At 41.2% G+C, this 14,507-nt stretch overlaps 1 protein-coding gene and 2 long non-coding RNA genes across 5 annotated transcripts in view; 1 reads left to right on the plus strand and 2 right to left on the minus strand.

Moving 5' to 3' along the window:
* Positions 1 to 297: 297 nt before the first annotated feature.
* On the minus strand, positions 298 to 2,049 carry LOC134166644 (uncharacterized). Its single transcript, XR_009965939.1, has 2 exons — positions 1,647 to 2,049; positions 298 to 465 (listed from the first exon to the last, which is right to left on the minus strand). It is a non-coding gene; the product is annotated as an uncharacterized LOC134166644 (long non-coding RNA).
* Positions 2,050 to 4,870: 2,821 nt separating this feature from the next.
* LOC134166646 (uncharacterized) lies at positions 4,871 to 8,552 on the minus strand. The gene is made up of 3 exons (XR_009965940.1): positions 8,186 to 8,552; positions 6,216 to 6,277; positions 4,871 to 5,280 (listed from the first exon to the last, which is right to left on the minus strand). It is a non-coding gene; the product is annotated as an uncharacterized LOC134166646 (long non-coding RNA).
* Positions 8,553 to 8,660: 108 nt separating this feature from the next.
* Positions 8,661 to 14,507, plus strand: part of USP54 (ubiquitin specific peptidase 54) — a 109,315-nt gene continuing 103,468 nt past the window's right edge. For all 3 annotated transcript variants that reach the window (XM_062624461.1, XM_062624464.1, XM_062624465.1), the window contains exon 1: positions 8,661 to 8,787. The gene's annotated coding sequence lies outside the window, so the exon portion shown is untranslated. The remainder of the gene's footprint in view (positions 8,788 to 14,507) is intronic.

A 14,507-nucleotide genomic window follows, 5' to 3' on the forward strand; every position in this document is an offset into this window, starting at 1 on the left:
ACATCCAGATGGCTTGGATAAATACTGCAAAACTGACAGTGGAGAATGATGACTTTGAGAGGAAACGATACAGGTAATCTTAACAACATCAGAGGTATTAACAATATCAGAGGTAAAATAGCAAGTCAGGCCTGTCACTGTAATAGACAGATTAAAGTACTTCACTGTCACCTAAAGTTCCCAGTTCTCCAAGGTATAAAACAGGTGATAGCTTAAGCAGGGTTTTTTTTTTTGTTTTGTTTTTGACACAGAGGAGCCAAGAAGGCAATAGGTTGGGAAAGAAGAGGCACACCCAAGTGAGATGACTTACCCATAGTTACAGAGCAAGAAAATAAAAGCTTTAGTTATAACAGAAATAATTTGACACCTGCCACAGTGCATTACTTATCAAAGTACACAGAAGAGTCTACTCCACTTCTTGTAACAGCTTTATCGATGCAACACATATAGGAAGAAAGGCGGGCACTGTGGAAAACCAATAAAGAAGTTTATTTTTCTACATTAAATACCTTCTGTTTCATGAAGATTTGAATTCTGACACATACATAACACATGAGACTGCTGTTTCATTACCATACCCTACCTCAGCCTGCATGGAGACCGGTTTGGAATTCTCTGTCCTCGTGCCTTCTTTAGATCAACAATTCCTCTTATAAATAGGGATAAACAGCTTATTTAGAGGGACAGCTTCCATGGAAGTACTTTTAATTTAGGAAATTTTCCTCCTTGTCTAGAAACCCCAACCATATATTTGATTTTTATTCTGTTTGGATAGTTATGGGCTTGTCTTTGTTACACTCGTCTAAAAGGCTACTGCCAGGGCTACCCTGAGATCTCTTAAAAGATGTGCTAACAATAAACTGCAGAAGTGATGTATGAGTAATTTCCCAACCTTTTTGCTGAAATGGCTATAGAACATTTATTATATGTCTTATTAAATGATTAAGAAGTATCCATAACTCAGTTTTGTAACTAAATCTAAAACTTGCTAAATTGATCTTCTGAAAAACATTTCAACAAAAATAAAAAGGTTGGGTTTTTTGACATGTTCTTACAAAGTATTTGAAGTTTCATTTGAAAACAAATTCTCAGAAAAACTTGGTTTGTATCTTTGGATAAAATCTTCGGATAAAATGGATCCAAGAATTAGCTGAAAACATATTTCCCACACTGATTTCCTTTTTTAATGCCTACATAAATACATGAAAATTTCACTGGTGAAAGACATCTAAATGGGAAATTCTCATATTCTACTAAACTATTAGTTTATTCTATATTTGAGCTCTGTCTGCAGATAAGGATGCTGTGGGTTTTTCAACATTATTAATCAATCTAGCTTTTTCAGCTGCAGTGTAATTAAGGGGGAGGAGATTTCTTTTCCAGTTTGAAAAGTATTCTACTATATTACAAGAACCCAGGCTATGAAGAGAATGCCAGAAGTTCAGAAAGACAAAGGAAATCTCAGAGAAAACTAGGCAACACTATGCAAAATATTTTCCCACCAAATATGCCATTTATGGCTTTGCCTTTTCTGACACAGATTTTAGACTCTAACAACACAGAATTACATTATTTTCTTAAAGTGAAATACATGGTGTTTTCATTGTAAATATGTCAGGAGCAGCAGAAACAAGACAGTTTGATACCTGGATGTCATGGTCTGTTTTCAACAGCAGGTGTTCCAGATCACGGGCCAGTTAGACATGTCAAAGTGCAGAGGGCTAGCTGCTCCAAGGAGGGGTGAGCCCCAGGCAAGCCCAGCACAGGCAGTGCCCTCACCAACCAGCACACAACCCCACAACATCTGAACATGGCAGGCAGAGCTGCGTGCTTATGACAAGGTCCATCAGTCATCCCAGACATGGTGGGAGACGAATCAGGCACAGGGATCATCCAGAGAATCTGATCAGGAGCTAGAGGAAATAGGGCTGGATACAAACTACACTGTTGGTCCAAAGTCCATCTATCAGACAAGCTAGCTCAAGCACAGGTCCCAGGTCCACCCAAAAGAGAAGAGTCTAAATGAAAGACCAAATAAAATAGGTCTTTAAACATAGGTAGGAAATGCTGTAGAGAAGATAGCACAGTGCTCTGTGGTGGTGTAGTTTCAAAGCTCTTGCATATAAGGAAGGCAGCATCATCCAGCAAGTAGGTCAAAGGACTGGGACTCAAAGCTCTCTGTGCCTCATAATGTACTGCTGGACGAGAGCTTTCACCTGTGCACTCCATTATCACAAACCCTAAATGGGGATAAAAAGTTGCAATGCGCTTGGGATTAGAATTGTATCTCTGCAAATTATTAATGATATTGCTATAATTCATACTTATAAGCTAAGAGGATCCTTTGGTTTTGGTAAATTTACTTAACAAGGCATATAGATCTTTTGCCAGCACACTTTCAGTCTCAAATCCTGTCAAGCAGGATTTATGTGGTTTTGTTTCTAGTACAAAACAAGAAAGAACACTACATGTTGTAGAACAATTCAGACTATTGTCTTGATGTTTACATATCTTAAGATGCATGCTAGTTTAGTCATCGTTCAAAGTAATGTTAAATGTGAGAAAAATCAGTAATGCAGATTCTGCCTCAAAAATAATTAATTTCAGTAAGGCTTGCAGCCACTGTAATCAGAGTAGAAGTTTGTCCAAAATGATCAAATATTTAAAAGGAAGTAAGTAACTGTTCTTGCTCTTTGCTTTCCTAGGGCTGTGATGTAGACTCAGGGGAATTGCCTGTGTCAGAGAATTATTTATACTGGGAGTAAGAGGATTTTATAAGATTTAATTACAGTGGATTTCCCCACATACTAGGCGCTACGGAATGGAAACTCAGTCATCTGCTTCTAAGCAGGATCATCATAGTTACAGATAAAAAAGAACTAACAAATTATTAAGCTCATCCTCTTGTAAAGGCAGGCTACAGTTCCCTCACGGAGGATGTACTGGATATTAAGCTTACACTCCATGAAACAGGAGCCAAAAATCCATTTAACAGAGATGGAATGCCCATAAAAAACAGACTGGACAGAATTTTGTGACATTGAGATCTTTCATTCAGAACAAAAAGTTCTTACATTTAACAATGTTACTTTTAGGAATATTATTTTACAGTTTCCCAGCTTGGAAATGTTTGCCTCATAAGGCAACTTGTATGATACAGAATATAAGCTACACTGAAAATGCATAAAAAATAGTGCCTGCATTTTAACGTAAAAGAAAGTTGTTCAACAAAATCTCAGCAATACTATCCATAAATATGGAACTGTATGTTTTAAAATCTTGCCTGAAGTTACAGCTGATGGCATAAATATTTGGCAGGTAGTAGCACACTTTATACGCCTCTTGGTATAGCACAGAAAATCTTCCATTTGACTTGAATACATTCCCTAATCAAAGGGTTTGCATCTCGTAATTGCCTCTCATGTGAACAGCTTTCCATTAGTGATGATGAGGATATAATTCATACAACTAACATGTGGGAATTACATTTTATGTTATTATTGACAGAGCATTTAAAGAAGATGGTTTTGCCATTAGGCTTAGTGGGTCTCTGAAATAAAATGTGGAACAGTATCAGGCTGTTGGGAGAATACAGGCTTTATCTTGTTTGACTTTTTAAAAATCGCACTGTGAATATATAAAATGCATTTACTTCTCTTATACAAGATGGCAGGCACCAGACCGCCAAGAGCATGAACACAACTGTTCTGTTATGGAGCAAAGAGGTCTGCATGCAGCTGTCCCTCCATGAGAAGTGCTGATTTGTTGCACAAGGCTTGACATTCATTGCACTGAGGTTATTTTCCTGCCTAGCTTGTCTGCAAGTATATGTTCTCTTCCATAGAAGACTGCCACAGGTATGATCATCTGGCAAACACCCCACTTCCAAATGACTGCCCTCTGGCAGAACAAGCTGCTGTTAGCACTTCTCTGGCAACTTACAAGGTCCACCACTGTTCATCAGCAGCACGTATGCTAATTTCTCTTAAACGAGTATTAGAAAAGTTTGCAAGCCAGCCTACTGGCTCACAGCACATTAATACATTTATATGCAACCTCATCTATGCCCACAGCCTCAAACTGCAGGTTATAAACTAGTTTAGACAAGTTGCCTATACTGTCTGGGAGATGTGCCTGACCAGGACCACAGATAATTAAGCAGAATTTGCAGACACACACAGAAGCAAGTTTGCACACATTTTGTGGAACCCTACAACTTTCATGAACTGCTGAGTATATGGAATTTGAGACACTATTAATTATATTCATGGCATCATATACCTACCAGTAGAAGTCTCTTCAGCTAAGGTAATTAATTAATTAGCCATGCCTTTATGCTATACCTCTTGCTCTCTGTGTATTTAACACACAGTAAGTGCCATCTTCTCTCAGATAATCATCTTCTGCTTGCATTACAGCTTACATGATGCTTTAATGAGTGCAAGAACTTGCTCAGATATATACTGTGTTAACACATGGAGTAAAGGGAAGAGAACTACATAAACCACTCTGAAGCAATGCTTTTAAATGCAACTTAAACTCCAGTCAGCTTGATAACCAAATTCTCAAAATATAAACTCTTAATTTAATTTCAATTACACTTTTTAGAAATACTATTTATATCAAAACTTTTAATGTACACTTTCCAACTTTCTTGAAGGAAACCTGCAGACTCTTTTTTGTTTGCTAGTTTTGACCTTTTGATTAACAATAAAAAGCCACAAAATATTTTTAATTTTAAAGAAAATTAATTTTAGAATTAAAATTTATAATAAATAATAGATTCATTATATTATATATTATATGAATATTATACATAAATATAAAATATAAATATATAATAAATATAATAATAAATTTTAAGAATAAAGAATTTTAATTTTAGAAGTCTGGTTTTCATTTAAAGAAAATTCCATCTGATGGACTTTCAGGAAGAACTGACAGAAATAAATCTGCAGATAGGAACCACTACACTTTAAAGAACAGGAAGAAGTTATAGGCATAGCTCTAGACAGAGTTGCAATGAACATTTGCCTTTAAAAAATCCACAATGACCAGATAAATGCATATATAAGACGAGACTGATTTATGATTCCAAGTTCTTCTTTCAGTGCCAAACCAAAATAGTTATTCTTTGTTCTTCTAACAAGGCTTACTCGGAAAACTTATGTGGGGGAAATTTGGACAGGGAAGGTACCACCATACTACGAGAGTCTGACAAAGGTGTCAACTCTTCCCAGGGCAGCACCACTGTTTTATTTCAGGTTCCTGCATTTGTAGCTAGAAATAAAAAATGCATACAAGGAGGACACTAACAGCAGGAAAAAAAGGCTACCCATGAATCAATGCTTTATTTGTGCTCCAAAACATCCTTGTGCACAAAAGGGTAAATAAGGATTCCACAGATTTCCCCTTTTTACTGGGGGAAGTTCCTGCCTTCAGTAACAATCTCATTATACATCATTTACTGCAGGGAAAATAAAGTGGCCCCCAGAGAATGCACAAACAAATGAGAAACTTTCTGCTGGCCAGCCTAAGGATAACCTATGGGTCTTATCGCACAGGACCTCTCCTGCTCACAGATGCTCCACAAATTCAATTACATTGAAGGGCGCTTTAGTCAAACTCCACAGTACTCTGAGGAGTAATTACTTCCATATTCTATTATAAAACCCACCATACTTTAATGGGCTTGAAGCTAGCATGGATTCAGGGTTTCATTATATCTACTATCTCTAAATGTTTCTCTTCATTATCTTTGGTCCCTAAGAAAGGCTTGAGGCCTTTCTCATTTGCTTGCGCTCTCCCAGTATGACTGGCTTGATTCCCAAAGCAAAAGACTGAAACAGGACGGAAAGTCACAAGTAAACAACCATTATTCCAAATGCACAAATTTCTTTTTTTAATTATTTCAGTGGTGGTAGAAATGCCACATTAACAGCACAAATGGTCCTGCAGATACCTGTATATGCAAACAGTACGCTTTGAGTGTTTGCACAGACATAAAGGGAGCCCCAGTCCTCTAAGCATTCTCCAATCATCCGGTATACCACTGACGGCATACCTGAATTATCATAAGCTCTTAATTCTGACATACAGAAACACATCTTTTAGATACAGAACACTATGCTTTTCCTATGTAAAAATGGGGCTCAATGACTGGGGGGGGGGGGGGGGAAGGGAACCAACCAAAAAACCCTTCCTCTACAACTTACAGAGCTGGCAGCAGTCCTCTAAGGATTGTTACAAAGAGCATGTCTCTCAGATTTCAGGAACACTGAAATACAGGGGCAGAAAATAAAGAGGTTTACCCCTCATATCTTTGTGTTTCGGTTTGAGTAACTATTTACATTGTAATTACACTGTTTAGCCAGGGTACTAGCACTGAGATATCAACTGCTCATGGAAATGGCAGTCCCCACAGTCATCTTCATTGAATCATAGAATCAACTAGGTTTGAAAAGACCTTTAAGATCATCAAGTCCAACCTTTATCCCAGGACTGTCAAGTCCACCACTAAACCACTAAGGGCCTCAGCTACACAGTTTGTGAACACTTTCAGGGACGATGACTCCACCACTGCCCAAAGCAGCCTGTTCCAAGGCCTCATCACCCCTCTGTGATGAAATTGTTCCTAATCTCCAGTGTAAACCTACCCAGGTGTAGCTTGCAGCCATTACCTCGTTCTATCGCTTCTTACTTGGGATCAGAGACCAGACACCTCCTGGCTCCACGCTCCTTTCTGGCAGTTGTAGAGAGCAACAAGGTCCCCCAAGCCTTCCTTTCTAGGGATTAAACCTCCCCAAACCCTCAGCCATTCCTCACCAGACTTGTGCTCCAAGCCCTTCACTAGCTCCATCGCCCTTTTCTGGACCCACTCTAGGGCCTCAATGCCTCTCTTGTAGTGAGGGCCCAGAACTGAACATAGACCCTGCCTTGCCCCGCCCTGCCTCGCACCGCCTGGATTTGCCCGCCCGCCTTGCTTTGCCTTAGCCTGCCTTGCCCATTGCGCCTTGCACCACTCTGCCCCGCCCCGCCCCGCCCCGCCTCGCCTCGCCCCGCCTCGCCTCGCCCCGCCTCGCCTCGCCTCGCCCCGCCCCGCCTCGCCCCGCCCCGCCTTGGCCCAGCTCGCCTTGCCCCGCCCTCCCCGCCTCACTCTGCCTTGCCTTGCCCCGCCATCTTGTCTTCTCCCGCCCCGTCTTGCTTTGCCCCGCATCACCCGGCCTGCCCCGCCCACCCTTCAGCTGCCTTGCCTTACTTGTCCCCCCCCCCACCTTACCCCGCCCTGCCTTGCCCTACCCCGCCCCGCCTGCTTTGCCCCGCCCTGCCCCACCCTGCCTTGCTTTGCCCCATCCAGCCTTACCCCGCCCTGCTTTGCCCCACCCTGCCTTGGCCCGCCCCATACAGCCTTGCTTTGCCCCGCCCTGCCGCACTCCTCCCGGGCTTGCTTTGCCCCGCTCTGCCTTGTCCCGCCCTGCCTCCTCTTGCCCCACCCGGCCCTACCTCGCCTTGCCTTTTCTTAATCTCCCTTTGAAAAAAAGGCACAGATCTCCCTCAGCCAGTCACTTGCCAACAAAGATATTCTACAGAAACTCAAGTGGTCCGCGGGCCACTGGCTGTGGGTCAGGTACTGGAGCAATCCCCGAGATAACTGTGCAATAACCTACGAAAACAAAGAGCAACTGCTCTGCAACAGGACAATAAAACAGGAGAAAATAAAGTGCCATACTCTCTTTTATATGCATGATCCTGAATTCATAGGAAAGGACCCATTTATTTCAGCAGGCTTAAAATGTTTCTTGGGTATCACCAAAAATACTACTGCACCAGAGACAATGTTACTACCAGCACTCTGCACTAGTGACAGGAAAATCACACACTGCAATGTGCAGCTGGTGCAGTTCAGGGAATGTGAGCTTAATATTTTACATATTGTCTAGGATTCTGAAAATCAAAATGCAAATTTGTAAAAGATCTTACTCAAATTTTCCCAGATCCTGAGACGATGTAATTGACACCTGAAGTACTTGGACAGATCATGTTGAACATGTTACACTGCTCTAACCTGTGAAAAAAACCAGCTCCCACACGAACTACAAGTGAACTTTTGCTGGACATTAGTATGTTGGACTCCACTCATATCCCACTTCGCAATTGTGCAATTACACACACTCTGCAAACTCACCTATTTCTTTTCTGGCAAGAAAGATTATTTCTATCCAGGCAGTTCCATCGAACAAGCTCTGCTGCATCGGCTTAAGGCGCTCAATTTGCGGGTAGCTGCTTCGGGAGAAACCAGCCTCGCAGAGCGCCGAGCGCCCGCCACGTCCTCACAGGAAAGTGGTTCACCGGGACTCTGTCAGCCCTCCACACACCTGAAATGATCTCTAGCTACCTCCTGGCTTCCAGCCTGGTCTGGGAACAGCTCTACTGCCTACCTCCCAGCGAGAGTTAAACACAGGGGGGGACCTCTCGCCCCTTCTGGCCCGGGACATCGGGTCAGGCCACCTGCCCTCCGAAGCGCCTCGACTCGGTGCAGGCCTGCCCTGCGCTGAAGGAACGAGAAACGGCAACAAAAGACAGAGACTAGTCCCAGCTCCACCAACCTGGCCTGAGCATCTTCGGCCCTCTCGCGAGAGAAGGCACCCCCTGCCGCAGGCTCTCGCGGGAAGATGGCTCCTCTCGCGAGAGGTGGTTGCCGCGGCTCCCCGTAGCTATAGCAGCGGGGGATGAGGCTGGCTGAGGGGGAGGGATGTTTGGTGTTGCGGCATGAACTGGCACTGTCAGGTAGGGACTCACGGCACTGTCGCCCTGGTGAGGAGTTGGGGTTCTCCTCATCTTCTGGGTCCTGTTGTGCCTGTCTAGGGCTGTACTGACTGTCGCCGTACGGACTTTCGCGGCGGTGGGTGGCAGCGGGTCGCGGCTCCGGCGGCGGGACGGGAGGGGTCGCTCCTCTCAGCGGCACGGTGGGCTGGGTGAGGGGTTGGAGGCGCAGTTTGTACAGCCGTGTCGGCAGCGGCCAGCTCCCTGTGGGGCGCGGCGGGAGCCCGGGATCCACCGCTTTCATTTCTTTCCTCCTGTCCCGGCATCCCGGGAAAAAACAATAAAGCAGACCCAGCCGTTAACTGGTTGCTTGTGCCACGTGCCTCAGTCTCAGTAGTGGCTCTCCCGCCTGTGTAGGGCAGTGCAGCCACGTAAGCCTGCACGGCCTGGCCTCTGCATGTGGCGGGGCAGGCTGCGGTCAGCGGGTTCTGTGGTGGGGCTCAGCCTAGGGCCTGACCGCCGAGGTAATTGCGAGGGGAAGGCCCCCTCTGCCTGCAGCTGGTCACCTTAGGCGAGCAAAGTAGTAGCATCTACGAGAAAGAGAACGCTGGAGGCAAGAAGGGTTTTCTATCAGCAGGGTCTTTGAAATTAATATCACTGACGTTGCATTATGTTCGTTAATAACTCAGACAAGATCAACTTGCCATTAAAAGTTAAACTTGAATATATAAAAGCTGGTTCTTGGTTAGAAGAAACTTGTCAGTGACAGTATTACATTTACTATGTTGGTCCAGAGTAGGCAAAAGCATGTGCAGAAGCTGTTTGCTTTTCCAGGATCTGATTTTGCTTGAAACCGTTTATTCAGTAGGAGGATTATGAGTGAGGATTTGTGAGGATTACAGCCCTAAATAGAAACCATAACAATATACACCTGCTTTCAAAAAGTTGCAGACATACTGGGTTTCTGGTCTTTCAGTTCGGAGTTGTGTGTATTGTAGTCGCTGATTGCGCATGTGGAAAGAATGAAAAGAGCTTTTCAGATTTCAGAGCAAATTCTGAGTGTTATACTCGTGGAAAAAAAAATGCATGTGAAATGGGATGAAAAATAGTTTTGTAATTTCTCATGGTCTGAAAGAAAGAAGTATGTACCGAAGACAAACCTCTCTAAGCATGGCTACTCTTCAGACTTGAAAAAGAAAATCTACATCTGAAAGGCTCTGTGCTGCAGTATACTTGATATTGAACAGCTCCTTTGGAAAATGATAGCAGTTGTGACAATAGCAACATAGATAGTCTTGCGTTTGTTTCCAGGGGGAGAGAAGGTGCTGCTATGCTGAGAACTAAACTGGTAAAGTAATACATAACTTGAACGTGACAGCTTTAAAAATAATTACCAAAAGCGTATTATGGGCTAAAAAAAAAATAAAAAATTAAAAAAAATGGAATGAGGCTGTTGAAATCTGTTCTCATTTAGGAAGTGATAGAAATAATGATCATTTCACTAGACAGGATACTCTTTAAATTCTATTCCAGTACCTGATCAGAATATATCTAATCAAGCATGCCGCACATCATTCAGACTGAATTAAATAGGAGCCTTTTTTCTTTTCTTTTTTTTCCCCTCATCTGTGTGATGCCAGCCACAAAGCCTTTTGCACAGTGTTATTGGGGTGGTGTGAAGGGTATGGGTATGCTTGATTTGTCTAGAACAGGCAAAGTTACTTAGAGTTATCCAAGAGAATTTAGAAATATTCCTTTCTTTATGCTAGTGACAGCTGTAAAAGTATTTCAGTTCATTTCTTTCAGTCACTGCAGGTAAAAATTATGTCAGTTCTTCTATCTGTTCTGGTTAATAATCTGAGACTGTAGTCATGAATTCATTAAAAAGGATAAAGGGAATTTAAATCTATCTTTATCCAGTCCTGCTGATGCTATTAGGTATTGAGCTTTCTTATGCGAATTTTCATGGAGAGTCTATAGATGAGAAAGTGTGTTTATTTTCAGTTTGTGAGGCTTCAAAAACCTTGTTACCTAGACGTAATAGTGGCAGATCTCTTAGGTATCACATTATTGTAGTTACAGTAGGTTCTGTCCACACTAATCAAAATTTGGCCTCAATGATGTTTGAATGCTATGTAAACATATTTATTTAAAGAACAGGTGTGGCTGTCCTGAATAACTTTTGGTGCAACTGTGCAAAATACAGCAGCTAGTACAAAAAGGAAACTGAGGTAGCAGGATGAAAGAATAATAGAAAGTAACAGCTATTCCCTACTTAAATCTGCTTATCCTACTGTTCAAAACCAATAAATTGTAAGTTGTATAATAAATGTACTTATTGGCACCTGTAAAATGTATTAGTCTTTTTCTTTTTCTCATGCAACCTTCTGAAATTTAAATCCCTTACACATCCTTCAGTTTCCTAACATGGTCCACCCACATTTATTCAAACATTTTATTTCAATTTGTTCTCTGAAATACTCTACTTCTTGCCTTTGTCTAAACTTTGCCTTTTCATTTATTTCTTTTCTGTCAATAATGGCTGCAGTTACTGTTCCAAAGTTATTGTGCATTTCTGTCGCTGAAAGTCATTCCCTAGTGCAGATATGCAGTGTTTGATGGCACATCAAGTATTGATGAGAGGAGCAGCAGTAAGTCTTGTTACTGACTGTCAAGGAGTTCTGATTGTCTTACATGGATCTCTATTGTTTTGTTCTTGTTCGCTACAAGTCAGGTAATAGGCAGTCTTTAAGATTTTGACTTCATGTGTAGGCAACCACCCTTGCTTAAGCTTGCACCCTAGTGTGAGACTGCTAGGAGGAACCATGTCCTAGCTGTAGCCTGGACACTTCCTAAGGCAAGTGACATAATATATAGGTCTCTCATCATGTCTCTTGATATTCAAATTTAGTGTGGAGTTTATTTCTTGTTTTCTCTCTGTTATGTTACTTGATGCATGGAGTTTTCTGTTCTGTGACCTGAGCAAGTTGAAAGGTTTGTCTGGATCTCATCAGCTGTTGTGTATGGGACACAGGACTAGTGTTTGGCCAAACTAGGGTATCACTTGGCTATGCTCCTCTGATTTTATAGCAATAGACTCCATGCCAGCTCAATCATTCAGCTTGCTGAAACTGCATGCAGTCATGGGAAGTTAACCTGTTGTGGCTTTCCTAAAGTTACAGTAAGTGTTCTATTTCTCAAGTTGTTGGGACGGGAAGGTAAATTTTCACTATGTTGTCAACATCTTAGTAAAACCCAAGGAACCTGCAAAGAAGGCAGCAGGCTCTTACTTGTTATTTTGAACACATTTTTCAAGATCTTAAGAGCTGTATGTATTCTGTTGTAGTCTTGTTAGAAGTAATGTTTTCTGTTCATAGAGCGTAAAACTTCCATTAGATTTTATTGTGCCCTAAATATGTGAAGTAAAGGTGATCTTAAAGGTGCTGTATTAAAACTTGGTGTCTGTATTCACTTCTGCAGCTGTTAGCAGTTGGTAAAATGGAGAACTATGATACCTGCAGAGTGTTTGCTGTGCGAACTATTAAGAGACAGAGGAAGAGGCTATACTTATGGTTTTGAGGCTTAAAACCATTTTTGTTCAAATTCTGAAAGCATGTGGAAAGTTATGTGCTGTTATGACTAACCTGTACATACATACCTGTATGTATGTCTAACATATTTATATGAAAGAACATGACTTCTCTAGTATCATTCACAGTAACTTGTAAATATATTCTGAATATATATAAATATATTTCTGAATTCAACTTATCTGCAGGAATTGTTTAAACACCACTTGTAGCAGCAACATTTTGGTTACAAATACCTCGTAACAAAATGGATGTTACATTTATTGTTACTCTTATAAAGCACTGTGACCATTTTCTTCAAAACCTTTGGCCTTATGAAATGTGTCTTTGAACAAGATATCCAAAGAAAGCATTAAGCAGCACTGTGAAATTTAAGTTTTAAAATCTGCGAATTGGTGTCTCTTCTTTCTTGTGTTCTTTAGTAATAAAAACCTGAAAGATTTGTCCTGATATACAGGTAACTATGACTGAGTACCTGTGAGGCAGAAGTAATCTTTATCCACAGAATGATGTGCTGTACCACTGGTGGTGTAATTTTCACTGTTCCTCTGGCACTCCCTGTATGTCCTGGTCAGGAGATGGTGCCCTAGGAGGAAGAGATTACTTCTGTCTCTGTTCAATTTGTTTGTAACTTTGTTGGGATGAAGTTGTTTTCAGGAACTCAAGTTGTAATGCTGAATTTTGAGTTTAGTGGGAACTTGACTGAGCCTGACAAATCAATTTGCAAAGGCCGGAGCTGTCAAATAGCTTGCCTTCATTACTGACCAGTTTAGATTTGAACCAATGACCTAGAGATGAAAAGCTCAGCATTGCATTATCAGTCCTCTGCTATGTCCATATGTTGTCTTGTTTAAAGTCCCTGTAGTCATCTTAAACAATACCTGCAGTAAATATTAAGCATCATTTGAAGTTGCAAATACTAGAAGAGTGTCCATTCCAGTTGTCTGCTGTGAGGACAATCCTGCATGTGAGGACACTGAAGTTAAATATAGCAACAATTTCTTATACTCTCTAGCTTTTCATGAGAAACCCTCACACAAATCCAACCATATGGCAAACCCCAGCATTATCTTAAAACCATTAACGAAGAACCTATTGCTGCAATTAACAGGAAAATGAATCCACAGCTCTAAGTTAGCATACCGGGACTTATTACTAACCTCAGGCTGCTGCTAAGAAAATGAACTTAAATGAAATATCATTAGGAGTTGAGTCATCCCACCAACACTTCTGCAGGTTGTATCCAGGTTTGTATTTATCTATGGAAGCCTTTCTAGAATATATTATTGTTACTGCATGTCTGTTTTGTTCTTCATTGAGTATCTTCATTGTGCTCAATGCTGTAAAAAGCATAAGGGAAAATTACTTCCAAGGATTTCACAAAACAGATTCAACAAAATATCTGAAATACACAGATAGGAGCACATAATCCATTTCCTCATTCGTTCTGAGGTGTGATGTTTCTAGGCGACCTACTTAAAAGGAAGGGGTCAAGAAATGTAAATACTTGTCCAAGTTACTCTCTGTTAGCAAGGCTGTTAAAACAAGTTACTGTCTGCAGGTCATAGTTTCTGTCAGCTGCAGAAATAATAGAATTTACATTTGTATGTATGTGGATTGTTTTTATATTTCCTATCCTCCTCCAAGCCTTAGTCCTGTTTTCCTCCCTAACAATACACAGTGCTATGGATAGTCTGTTCTGACTGACCTGCTGACAAATCAAATACATAAGAGGTGGATTTTCCCTGCACTTAAATTGGGTCTTTTTCCTCTACCTGACTATAGATTTTTCTGTAGTTTATAGGAACATAATTATTTTTGACAGATCTGGGTTTTTATATTTTAGAATGTTGGAAACTGGCCAACTGATTCAAAAGGTATTGGAAGAAAAGTGATTTTGGTCAGATGCTTCTGTGGGCAATAAAAATAATTTGCTGCCTACTTAATAATGAATGGAAGCTTATGATCATGTAAGATTTATGTCTGATATATTCTCAGTCCCATTTGTTTTCTCCTATTCTCCCTCTTTTCCAGTTAGAGCATCCCACTTAGAGCTGTATCTTCCTTTTCTGCACAGCATTTCTGTTATATAGAATGTGATCCATTATCTGTTTTGTAATATTTTTTCCCACTCCTTTAATTGCACCATACTCA

Source organism: Pezoporus occidentalis, unplaced genomic scaffold (assembly GCF_034315485.1).
Source record: "Pezoporus occidentalis ecotype Australia unplaced genomic scaffold, CSIRO_AGI_Poc_V1 ctg268, whole genome shotgun sequence".
NCBI classification, from domain to species: domain Eukaryota; kingdom Metazoa; phylum Chordata; class Aves; order Psittaciformes; family Psittacidae; genus Pezoporus; species Pezoporus occidentalis.